The sequence below is a fragment of the Mercenaria mercenaria genome, chromosome 2, assembly GCF_021730395.1.
Source record: "Mercenaria mercenaria strain notata chromosome 2, MADL_Memer_1, whole genome shotgun sequence".
NCBI classification, from domain to species: Eukaryota; Metazoa; Mollusca; class Bivalvia; order Venerida; family Veneridae; genus Mercenaria; species Mercenaria mercenaria.
In genome coordinates, this window is record NC_069362.1 from 2,589,422 (window position 1) to 2,601,891 (window position 12,470).

Genomic DNA, 12,470 nt, shown 5'->3' on the forward strand with positions numbered 1-12,470 from the left:
ATAAGGAAAATAGCTCTACAGAGCAAAAAAACTGAGGACTATTTGTGTCCGCCATTATGCGACTACCATTTTTTTTTTCGCGCCATTTTTCTATTTAGTGTCTGTATGCCTGTATCCAACTGGCACGTTGCGTTTATAATGCATTGATCAAGAACTCATGAATATTCCATATGTTTCCGTTATTAATTTTCGGTGTGTGAACCTAAATAACGATAACCATTGAACAACCAATAAAATACATTTATTAATTAACATCATAATTATTATCACATTATTGATCCATCTCGTTGTTATAGGATTACCCATCAGTATTTATTAAGAGGAAATTTTTAAAATATCTTTGCCAGATATCACTGGCGCTATTTCAGAATAATTTCACATTGTCCTTGCATAACCATCTTCCAAAACTATTCAAGTAAGCAGTGTAACGCTGAGGAGCGATCTAGGGACATCATGGTCCTCTTCTAAAATCATGGTACACTGCTGCTTTCACCACTGGTTATAGAACATGATGCGCCCGATACTCGCAATCGATTAAGCTGACTGATGGTGGAAGAAAAAATCGATGGATCGGAAAATAACTCTGTTCCTTTTCAGTCCTACCGAAAGATTTTCTTCGAGGAAACACGGCAATGTAGAAATATATAACCTCATCAGCGTGCAAGGGCAAAGCATCATTTTTGAAGCATCTTGTTATGACGTGGTGTCATGCGTATCAACCAAGAAAGGAAGTTGAGAAACATTTTAAAAAATATAAAGACGATGTGGAGTTGATGAAAAGCTTTGAATTCATTTTTCTTCTTGCGTTAAGAGATGCACCCGAGGAGGATTGTGATGTTGACGCAGTGATTCGAAATCCAATCATAGAAGGTCGAGCAAACTGTCATTGTTACGATCAGGAACATTTCCTGAAAGACATACTAGCAAAAGAAACATGTCTCATCATACTTGACGGACTGGATGAATGGTCTCATCCTGGCATGCCGATGTCACAAAAAGATGTCAATAAGATTACCGATGGTTTTTATGCAACATAGCCTTTATGTATAACTGAATTAAAATCTTCGCTTATTACATTATCAGACAATTCCGGGTAAAAATCACACTTAATACAATTACATTTCATTTACCAATTAAGAATAACTCAAGCTGTCAAAAACTCTGAATAGCAGGTGCGTTGTATCTAAAATATATGGAAGTCAGTCTTTGAGTCATTAAGTTTCAAGTGTGTATAATAATTATGTCTTCATTTTATGGGGATACACACTGTATTTGGACCAGCCGTCTGTCTGTTATAAAATTGTGTCTGCTCTGTATCATTTCGTCTCAGATGGGTTATACAGGAAAAAATCAGGATAAAAAAGGTACAACATTATATAATGATGTATTATGCGCGAGTTAGAAAGAAATATTTAATTATCTTTTTTTTCTTCATTTGTACCACCCACTAAGTAAGAAAGCTGATAGTTGTAGTTGCAAACTTTTAATGTGATCTCAAATTATATCTAATTTTGGATGTTGTGGCAATGCCCTTTTTTCGATAAAATGATGGATCTTTTTCTGTTAATTAAACAGAAAAGAAGATATTTTCATTGTATGCATAATCAGATTAACTCAGCGGTTTATATTACAAGCAGATTCATTAAAAAAATTAGGTAACATGTTTAAATGACTGCATTGTTTCTTAGAAATATTATAAGATATAAGTCCTTTATATATTCCAAGTATGGTCTGAAACTCTGATCATTGATTTAAAAACAGTTAACCATTGTCAAACTTTCAACAAAAATACCATTATTTCACAAACTCACCTTTTTTAATATCTTGATTTAGATGCAATTATCTCTCTTTGTAAGATTATTTCTGAGAACAACTTTCTGGATGAACTCTTGAATGGAGAACCATTAATAATTGTTAACTAAACATATCACTGGCCAGCTTGTAACCCTTGATCACTGGCATGATGTACCAAATTATTTAGGGGTAAATTAATAGCCACATGTGCCAATCAACTCTGCTAGTCTAAGAGTATTTCGGATGTTACTAGACTGATAATACAAGTCGAAAGATTTTCTGCGGCCGGAAGTTATACACACCAGAAATTGTAATGGATGTTTTTGTGATCACTCGTCCTAAAAAGTAACTTGTGGGTGAATGACCCATATTCAAATTTGACCTAGATTTTATCAAGGCAATCATTCTGACTTAATTTTAGGAAGATCAGTTGGAAAATATAGCCTCTATTGCATACACAATGTTTTTCTTTGATTTGACCTAGTGACCTAATTTTTGATCCCAGATGACCCATTTTCAAACTCGGCCTAGATTTCATTAAGGTTATCATTTTGACTTAATTTCAGGAAGATCTTTGAAAAATACAGCCTCTATCGCATATACAAGCTTTTCCTTTGATTTGACCTAGTGACCTAGATTTTGACCCCAGATAATCCACATTCAAACTTGACCTAGATTTTATCAAGGCTATCATTCTGACCAAATTTCATGAAGATCAGTTGAAAAATACAGCCTCTATCGCATACACAATGTTTTTCTTTGATTTGACCTAGTGACCTACTTTTTGACCCAGATGACCCATATTCGAACTTGACCTAGATTTCATCAAGGCAATCATTCTGACCAAATTTCGTGAAGATCAATTGAAAAATACAGCCTCATTGCATACAGAAGGGTTTTCTTTGATTTGACCTAGTGACCTACTTTTTGATCCAAGATGACCCATAATCAAACAACGTAGATTTTATTAAGGCAATCATTCTGACCAAATTTCATGAAGATCAATTGAAAAATACAGCCTCTATCGCATACACAAGGTTTTTCTTTGATTTCACCTAGTGACCTACTTTTTGACTCTAGATGACCCATATTCAAATTTACCTAGATTTCATCAAGGCAATCATTCTGACTTAATTTTAGGAAGATCAATTGGAAAATATAGCTTCTATTGCATACACAATGTTTTTCTTTGATTTGACCTAGTGACCTAATTTTTGATCCCAGATGACCCATTTTCAAACTCGGCCTAGATTTCATTAAGGTTATCATTTTGACTTAATTTCAGGAAGATCTTTGAAAAATACAGCCTCTATCGCATATACAAGCTTTTCCTTTGATTTGACCTAGTGACCTAATTTTTGACCCCAGATGACCCATATTCGAACTTGACCTAGATTTCATCAAGGCAATCATTCTGACCGAAATTCATGAAGATTAATTGAAAAATACAGCCTCTATCGCATACACAAGGCTTTTCTTTGATTTGACCTAGTGACCTAGTTTTTGACCCCAGATGACCCATTTTCAAACTCGGCCTAGATTTCATCAAGGTTACATTCTGACTAAATTCCATGAAGGTTAATTGAAAAATACAGCCTCTATTGCATACACAAGGTTTTTCTTTGATTTGACCTAGTGACCTAGTTTTTGACCCCAGATGACCCATTTTTGAATTCTTCCTAGATTTAATCAAGACAATCATTCTGACCAAAATTCATGAAGATTAATTGAAAAATACAGCCTCTATCGCATACACAAGGTTTTTCTTTGGTTTGACCTAGTGACCTAGTTTTTGATTCAAGATGACTCATTTTCAAATTCGGCCTAGATTTCATCAAGATAATCATTCTGACCAAAATTCATGAAGATCAATTGAAAAATACAGCCTCTATCGCATACACAAGGTTTTTCTTTGATTTGACCTAGTGACCTAGTTTTTGACCTCAGATGACTCATTTTCAAACTCAACCTAGATTTCATCAAGATTATCATTCTGACCAAATTTCATGAAGATCAGTTGAAAAATACAGCCTCTATCATATACACAAGCTAAATGTTGACAGACGACAGACAGACAGACAGACGCCGGACATCGAATGATCAGAAAAGCTATAAAGCAGGTCTTGAACTAGAGCTTTCCAATTATCGTCCTGTGAGTAATTTATCATTTCTATCAAAACTAATTGAAAAAGCTGTTCTTTACAGATTAAACAAACATGTAAATCAAAACAGTCTTTTGCCTAAGAACCAGTCTGCATATAGGAAATACCACTCCTGTGAATCTGCGCTACTTCGGTTGGTCAATGATCTTCTAAGTGGTATGGAGAAAAAGGAAGTCACGGCCCTTATTGCGATTGACTTAAGTGTGGCATTTGACACTGTCGACCACGACATTCTTCTAGATGTCCTTAAAGCACAGTATGGCGTCTGTGATACAGCTCTTCAATGGGTAGACTCCTATTTAAGGCCTCGTACTTGTAAGATTATTATCAACAATGTATATTCATCAGACCGCCATCTTGAATGCAGTGCCCCAGGGCAGTTGCCTTGGTCCGTGGCTGTATCTCACCTATGCTGGAACATGTTTTTGATGTCATTCTAAAATCAATATCAGTCTACGGTTTAGCTGATGATCAGATAGCAAATAAAAGCTTTCGTCCTACATCTGTTTCTGTAGAATCACAAGTGATCGGAGACCTTGAAAGGTGCTCAGTTATAATTAATCAATGACTGGATGAATAGAAACAAACTGAAAATGAACACTTCCAAAACTGAATTTATTATGTTTGGTAGCAGACCTCAACTGAACAAATGCTTTACAAATTCCATTAACATTGCTGGTGATGATGCCAAACGTGAAAGCACAATTAGATATCTCGGTGCATTTCTTGACGAAACTTTGAACTTTAAAGATCATGTAAATCGCAAATGCCGTACAACATTCGTATGTTGAATTACCTACGAATTACTTAACAAAAGCAGCCACTGAAATTTTAGTTTTGTCTCTAGTTATTTCACATCTGGATTATTGCAATGTCATTCTGTATGGTGTAGCTAACTGTGAGGTGCGTAAGATGCAACGTATTCAAAACATGTGCGCAAAACTTGTCCTTAATAGGAGGAAATTTGACAGTTCTAAACAAGCATTGTACCACTTACATTGGTTGCCGGTGAAAGCAAGAATTGAGTTCAAGATACTTTCTTTTATGTATAGCTGTCACACAGTGAGTGGCAGAGCACCTCAGTATTTAACAGAATTGCTTACAGAGTATATTCCTAGTAGACAAGGTTTGAGATCGTCTGAAAATTCTGAATGTCGTTATGTTGTTCCATACAACAGGTGCAAAACATTCAATGATAGAAGTTTCTGTACTATTAGTCCAAAACTTTTGAATAAACTGCCGTTAGAACTAGGCAAAAGTAAATCACTTGACACATTCAAAAAAATTCTTAAGACACTGTATTTCAGAGATTTCGTGGCATTGTTTTAAATTTTTTGATAACTGTTTATTATGCGAAAACAGCAGGTGATAGTTCTTAAATTTTCGTAAAAGGTTTAACATTTCAACATTAATATTTCCAAGGTTTGTTTAATTAAACGCACTTGTTGATAAGGCTCTATGGGTAGGGTATTGTGTTGTATTTCTTTCTTAAATAGTATATGATGTCACCATTAACCGGGGGGTTTGAACCTCTATATGCAGCTCGTCTGGGAGTATCATCTGATGCTTTAAGCACTGGTATTCGCAATAGGGGTAAAATGACCTCAAGGGGAGGGGTGCGGTCATGACTGTTTGTTACAATAAAGCTGTTATTATTATTATTGTCATTATTAATATTGTTATAACAATTATGATTATTATTACAACGCCATTGAATATATCATATTATAAAAATAGGCGTTTAATCAAATTATTCAGTTTCAGTTATATATAGTTAGGTAACACAGGACCATAATCCAGGAAATTAATAAAGAGCAATTCAAACAAGAAGCTGCGGGATCAATGAACGCTTGATGTCCCCGGTGGCATCTTTGTCAATACAAAGCAACCTAAGTCCAAAACGAGGTCAAACTGAGGTCAGGTGATGTGTGAAGATGAGGAATGGTCACAGGTTACATCTGCATTAGTATCAAGTCATTCTAGTAAGGGGTATTGATGCTAGACGAAACGGTCCCATTTGGTTAACCAAGTGATGGCCCATATAAAGCAACCTAAGTCCAAAATGAGGTCAAGGTCAAACTGAGGTCAGGTGATGTGTGAAGATGAGGAATAGTCACAGGTTACATCTGCAATAGTATCAAGTCATTCTAGTAAGGGGTATTGATGCTAGACGAAACGGTCCCATTCGGTTAACCAAGAGATGGCCCATATAAAGCAACCTAAGTCCAAAATGAGGTCAAGGTCAAGGTCAAACTGAGGTCAGGTGATGTGTGAAGATGAGGAATGGTCACAGGTTACATCTGCATTAGTATCAAGTCATTCTAGTAAGGGGTATTGATGCTAGACGAAACGGTCCCATTTGGTTAACCAAGTGATGGCCCATATAAAGCAACCTAAGTCCAAAATGAGGTCAAGGTCAAACTGAGGTCAGGTGATGTGTGAAGATGAGGAATGGTCACAGGTTACATCTGCATTAGTATCAAGTCATTCTAGTAAGGGGTATTGATTCTAGACGAAACGGTCCCATTTGGTTAACCTCGTACGAACGGATGAACGAATGAACGGACGGACGGACAGGACAATCTCTATATGCCTCCCGCATCAGCAGATGCCGGGGGCATAAAAATCCCTTATGTACAACTAAGTATCAATATTGATCATTGCTGATAGTTTTAATAAATTATATGAAATATTCTTATATGCTTGTCTCTGTTATAACACGCTTACGCTAGAATGATGTCACGTTAACGTGCGGTGACGTCAATGTTTTTGTTGTGATTAAGAAAGAGCGCTGCTATATTTTATCTACTGTTTTAGATTAAGGGCATATTAGAATTGGAATAACTTATAGCAAAACCGTGTTTCAACACTATTTATACACTTGGGCGGTAATATATGTCGTACAAATAATTTCACTCGGGTTGCGCCCTCGTGAAATTATTATGCCCGACATATAACCACCCATCGCGCATAAAAAGTGTTAAAACACTCTTCTGTTATAAATTATTTCTTGAATATATGAGGAATTCAATTCACAAACATTTCTCTATATATCATATAGAGTACCAGCTATATTGCAAAACGGCGTTCCATAAATGCGATAAGCCAGTTCCATATTGGTAAAAGGTCAAGTGAAATCACTCAGTCCGCATGTGCTACCCTACTTGTTGCTTTCCAGGTAATTACAACCAGTTCTCTGCGAAAATCTCTAAAATAGACTTGCATTTGTCAATATCAAATAAAACAAGCAAATTCGATGAACTGGCATCCCCCGCCGAAAGGGTTTGTGGTGAGGAATGGCAAAAAAATATGTCCAGCAAAAAGTTAAGGATGTTAATAAGAAGCAAATAATTTCATTAGTCAAAATCAATTTAACAGAAAACAAATGTTTAATTAAAGAGTACATAATAAATGTATGATACTTTGATCCTGACTAAAGAATTTATTTTGAACGGGATATGCTTAATGTATTAAGCTTAGCTTTTAAAATCAAATGCAGTTAATTCAAATGCGAGATGGGGGAATGGTACAACTTGCATGTTGATAAATATTCATGGAAGGTGTGAAAAAAAATCTAAAATATGGCATGAAAAAAAAAAGATTTTTTTTGGGGGGGGGGGGGGGGGGGGGGGGGGGTGTGACCAAGGCAAGTGGGTGACCAGGTGTGGGTGAACAACTTCACATGTTAATAATAAATGTTCAGGGAAAAGAAATGAAAGAAATTCAATGAAATTCTGCCAAATGGTAAGTTTGTTATGTACAAATATGTGGATTAAAGGCCAATAACTCTGAAGTTATAAAAGAAATCCGTACGAAATTGTGTGTGCACAACCACATTATAGTGCTCTAAATTCTGTTTCAGTTTCATAGTTCTAGGTCAAATATATCAAAAGTTATGATGCAGAAACTGCCATATTTACAGTACCCTATATAGTTAACACTAGAAACTTCTAAGGGCGATAACTCTGGTGTTACTTGGGCAATCTGACTGAAACTTGATGGGCCCCATAACCTCATAGCGGTGAACATGTATATGACGTCTGTTTGAAAAAAAATCTAAAATAAGGAATAATAGGGGGGAGGGGTGTGATCAAGGTAAGGGGGTGACCAGGTGTGGGTACACAAGTTCACATGTTTACAATAAATGTTCATGGAAAAGAATGAAAGAAATTTAATGAAATTCTACCAAATGGTAAGTTTGTTATGTACAAATATGTGGATTTTTATACAATTAAAGGGCAATAACTCTTAATTTAAAAAAAAAATCTGAACCAAATTGTGTGTACACAACCACATTATGGTGATCTAAAGTCTGTTTAAGTTTCATAGTTCTAGGTCAAATATATAAAAAGTTATGATGCAGAAATTGCCATATTTATAGTACCCTATATAGTTAACACTAGAAACTTCTAAGGACCATAACACTGGTGTTACTAGGGCAATCTGACTGAAACTTGGTGGGCCGTAAAAACTCATTGTGGTGAACACGTATATGAAGTTTTATATAAATATTCCCAACCATTTCCTAGATATGGCTCCGGACGGACGGACGGACGGAAGGACAACGCCAAAACTATATCCCTCCGACTTTCGTCGGGGGATAATAAGAGAAAAATTACAGTTGAAATTTTTGTGACAAATTCTTTATTAACAGTCTAGTAGCTAGTCCATCTTTTGACCAGTTCATTGGTCAATTCAGAGATGTTCCCCTTAGATTTTCTTGGGTAGTTACCATCCCTATCAGGTTACACTCCTTTATCTCATAAAAACAATGAAATCTTGAGACATCATTTTCAGTACTTTACAGCATTTCAATGGTATGAAAACCATATAATGGTAATTTAGTATGACATGTCTTCTTATCACAAATAGAAAAAATATTGACATGTTATGTTACATATAAGAAATTTTAATCTGTTCTGAAAAACATCACCATCTGGAAATGCTACCATGAAAAGCCGTTTTGCAATTATGCGTATGCAGATTTGTTTGTTTGTTTTGGGTTTAATGCCGGTTTTCAACAGTATTTCAGTTATGTAACGGCGGGCATTTAACCTAACCAGTGTTCCCAGATTCTATACCAGTACAAACCTGTTCTCCGCAAGTAACTGCCACTTTCCCACATGAATCAGAGGTGGAGGATGAATGATTTCAGACACAATGTCTTCTATCGAATCGACAAGGAGAACATACGCCACTCCCGGGGATCGAACTCGTGACCCCGCAATCTGCGCTCTCCCTTTTGAGCTAAGCGGGCTGACTATGTGTATGTAGACATTTTCTCAAAGAATAAATTTAATACCTGGATATTCGCAATGAAAATGGTCTAGATAACTAAGCCAAAAAAATATAACTGCCACATCCTCATATGACTCATTAATACCAGCTATCATCAACAGCATGGAATTACATTTTGGGCTTCTTCACTTCCTGTTTGGTGTAATCAGTCTACTACACCCTCAGGTGGCCATGTTTTTGGACGAATCGGAATATTTGAACATTTTCGTAGAGGGTCAAACTGTCACAAACTGACATACGGGCCTTATTGTATCTGTAGTTTAAATACAGGTATTGCATCATCTTTTTGTAAATTTTTGAGTTATTGAGGTAAATGTCTGATTTTACGCATAAAATGCTTCTAATGTTTTTCTGTACTTCATAACTTAAATTTCTATATAAATTTTATTAAATTCGGTTCAGTAATAAGAAAGTTGATATTTTATAAACTTCAGTAATTCATGTTTTTATCCACAAAACCACTATAACGGGCCTCAAATTGTCAATTTCAATCCGCGCCAAAGTAGTCAGATTTCCCGGCTATATCGTGAATCCCGTATAAATAAAAATAGTCGGAGCTCACGCATTAGCCGTGAGTCCCATGAAATTTAGTATTTGGCGGGACATTACCCTACAAATAGACTGGACTAGATATGCCTAGCGCACACCACATTTCGACATTAGACGAATCTATGTCAGACTAATTTTTCTTGTTAGAAACTGATGCTCGATCGAGGTAAGAAGTTTATTTGTTAGATTTTTGTATGATTTTTATGCCCCCGAAGGGAGGCATATTAGTTTTCAACTGTCCGTCCGTTCGTTAGTTAGTTCGTTAGTCACAACGTTAACTTTTTGCATGAAGGCACTTTACTCGCGAACCATTGCACCCAGGACCTTCAAACTTCACGTGCTGATAGTACTTATTAAGAACACCACCCCTACTGACTTTGGGGTCACCAGGTCAAAGGTCAAGGCCACAGGGGCCAACGTTAACTTTTTGCATGAAGGCACTTTACTCGCGAACCACTGCACCCAGGACCTTCAAACTTCACGTGGTGATAGTACTTATTGAGTACACCATCCCTACTGACTTTGGGGTCACCAGGTCAAAGGTCAAGGTCACAGGGACCAACGTTATCTTTTTGCATGAAGGCACTTTACTCGCGAACCACTGCACCCAGGACCTTCAAACTTCACATGCTGATAGTACTTATTGAGTACACCACTCCTACTGACTTTGGGGTACATTTGTAACCAGGTTAAAGGTCAAGGTCACAGGGGCCAACATTAACTTTTTGCATTTTACTCGCGAACCACTTCACCCTGGACCTTTAAACTTTACATGCTGATAGTACTTTATGAGTACACCAACCCTACTGACTTTGAGGTCACCAGGTCAAAGGTCAAGGTCACAGGGGCCAACGTTAACATTTTGCATGAAGGCACTTTACATGCGAACCACTTCACCCAGGACCTTCAAACTTCACATGCTGATAGTACTTATTGAGTACACCACCCCTACTGACTTTGGGGTCACCGGTCAAAGGTCAAGGTGCTGCGGGGGCATTTGTCACCATTAGTGACAGCTCTTGTTGAATTACGATTTTTATTTGGTAAATTTTTGTTCATTCTACAGAATTTTGTAACATTTACTTTTCGGCTTGTAGTTTCGGTATGTCAGGATAATTTATTAAATTTTTCAGACTTTTGTAAATTATTTCGAAAGAGGAGTCTAAAATGTTTTGTTTTTATAAGCTGTAAGATTTGTACTGAAATTTGTGTAACATGATAATTGTAAAGTACTCTTTTTCAAAAACATATGTCAAACCTTTCGTTAATTATGGAACGCCGATATTGTAATGTTAAATCTATGTGGCAAGTCTAGTACCATGTATGTAATATATTATTGTAATTTTAATTGTGTGCCAGTCTATAGCATATACATACAATGTCCGTTTTGTTGTATGGCATTAGACATTATATTGATACAAACTATGGTATAACGTGTGAATTGCATTTAATTTTGTTAATTTGTAGTTGTAAATAATAGCTGCAGTTTATCATTTCCGTATCTATAATTTTTCATCATAAACTCTTCATATCTTTTCCATACTTCAACTTTAGACTTTTAAGTAAGTAATTTTAGAAATAATGAAAGTAATAAGTGACGTATTTTAATCACGTGACGTATGAACTTAGTAGCACATATATTTTGTATAAGTAGCACGTATTATTTATGGGAGCCTACGGAGGTATGGTGTACCCAAAGGAGCAGTTTTATGCCCTGACTTATTTGTTTTGCTATGGTGCTTACCATGTGTTATATATTTTAGCTTCTTCCACCAGACGATATTTTCCTGGAGCTGATGTCACAACCCGGAAGTACAATGCCCGAGGTTCATTTGTCTTCACTCGCCTGGATGTGATTTTCCCAGCGCAGAGCTTTCGTCCCATGGTTGTGCCGTAAACCGCAAAGACGATGATTTTTGTTATCCTCTGAAGTCAGCTCAGGGATGCAATCACCTACCATCATAGGGAGCCAAAACGGAGTCAACGTATTCACGGTTTAAAGGGTCTTTATTTGAAGATATGTTATATTTTTTGTGCTACTTAAAGTTCGAAATTAACTGAAACATCTGTGCCACGTCACGTTACCACGGAATTGTCAGTGTTAGAACTTTGTATCTAGAGATACTGAACTGATTTTCTTTTTTTCTTTCTTATAATCAGTTTTTTTTTCTATTTATCATTTATTCATTGTTAATAATCATTTTATGTAAATAAATTTGTAAATATTGTAAAGGGTGTTGATTTGTTCTGTTATTGTCGCCGGTACGTCCATCCTTGTCACACAAACGAGGACCATTTGTGTGAAATGGTTTTAAAATTGGGCAAGATATTTTTAAAGCTTCCACTATATACTTACAGGGAAAAATGAGCAAGCCCAGCTTTATTGGCGGAGAGACCCCAGGTGCCCCTCCATGCATTATTTTATCATGAGCGAGCACCTCACTCGACAACGGAGGCCCTTAACAATGTAGTATATGTCATTTTAACTAATTCAAGAGCCATAACTCTGGTGTTACTGGATATGGTTCGATTCTCTGTAAGTTTCGTAAAGCTTGCTGAAGAATATGGACAAAACTAAATATGACAATTGAAGAGCCAACGTTGACCATTACCGAACTTGTTTGTTTTAGGTTTAACACTGCTTTTCAATTATGTAACGTTGGGCTA